Genomic DNA, 1,592 nt, shown 5'->3' on the forward strand with positions numbered 1-1,592 from the left:
TATCCTTTGTGAGATGCTAAATTGGGAGCAAGTATTGATCAGTGAAGCTTTGAAGTCACCGAGGAGATAGTTAAGTTCAGTGCTCCTCTGGGGCACTATTTATGAAGTTCTTTTCTAGGATCTGATCCCCAAGCCAAAGAAGCATTGCTTGATAGGTGTAAAGCTAAGTATAAATAAACCTGGCAAGAGAAAATGACTTTTCTTTCTCTCTTTCCAAGTTCAAGCTATAAACTAGGTTCTTTATAAATGAGATCTAGCTAAACCTGGCTTAGATGGTACTGAGACCTCTGAACTTTGTTACTTCTATGTAAGGAGATAAAAGGACTGTTCATGTGGGGTGTGGGTCAGTTCCTCCCTGCCCTCGGGTCAATGACAGTGATAGATTATAGAGGTAGAAAGGTTCTAAGTTCTTGTCTACTCAGAATAATTAGTCAAGAATGATATAGAAGATCACTTCAGTGCCATGGTTCATTTAACGGTCTCTGGGGAGCACAGGATAAGAGTATATAGAAGACAGCCAAGTACGTGTAAAGGCCCAGAGGCCCTGTGAGAGTAACAGGAGTGATGTAACAAAAAAGGAAGTGATTTTGGGTGAAGGGTTATTCTGCAGCTTCTGATCTTTTGGTTATATGTGGTGTGGACTTGTTGTGTAGGGTTAAGTGATTGGAGTGGCTATGAGACTTAACGCCCAGGACCCAGAGGCTCTGGACTGCTCTGGAAGCCCTCACATTAAGGGGGCCTTTGTAGGAGTTGCTTTGTCTGATACTCAGATGGTAAAGAATTGGCCTGTGATGCAGGAGACCTGGGTTCTGATCCCTGGGTCAGGAAGATCCCCTGGAGGAGGGAATGGCAACTCACGCTAGTATCTTGTCTGGAGAATTGCATGGACAGAGGATTCTGGCGGGCTATAGTCCGTAGAGTCACAAAGAGTAGGACACAACTAAGCAAATAACACTTCGAAAGACTTGGGTTTCCTGGCACTAATCACAGAACTGACCGTGGGCAAAGACCACCCGATATTCAGGTTCCTGCCTTTGCTTTCCTTCTCCACATTTTGGGATCTGTTGGTATCTATAATACCATGGCTTCTGCTTACCTCAAATGATTTCCAAGTAGCTAATTCTGGCATCATAGCCTGTGTCCACATGATGTCATGTCTATGGCCATTAAGTCATTAACCAATGACATTGATCAAGAAAGCATGCCAATAGAGTAGGATCAGTTGCCGTGATAGTATTAAGGGGTTGGTTTCCGAGGACCTTTCAAAGGTCAAAGTCCTTGGAGCTTTTTTTCCTAACAGCCGCCTTACAGTTAACCCTAAACGTGTTAAGGGCAAGGGGCAAAGCCTAAGAAGGAAGTTAACTGAGTTCTCAGGCACATACTTAACCACCTACACGCTTCCCCCCGCCCATTCACCCTCAATTAGCCTACCCCGGACGGTCCAATCCTCCCTGCCACAACTGCTGTCAATGGCTTAGGACCCGCCTCCCCACGCACACTGGACCAATGAATGAGCCCGAGGCGTGTCCCCCGAGAGGGGGCGGGAGCGGGTTCCGGGCAGTAGGCGGGGCCTCACCGAGGACCCCGGGCTG

This window comes from Moschus berezovskii, chromosome 6, assembly GCF_049115385.1.
Source record: "Moschus berezovskii isolate FMDL1 chromosome 6, NW_MosBer_1.0, whole genome shotgun sequence".
NCBI lineage: Eukaryota > Metazoa > Chordata > Mammalia > Artiodactyla > Moschidae > Moschus > Moschus berezovskii.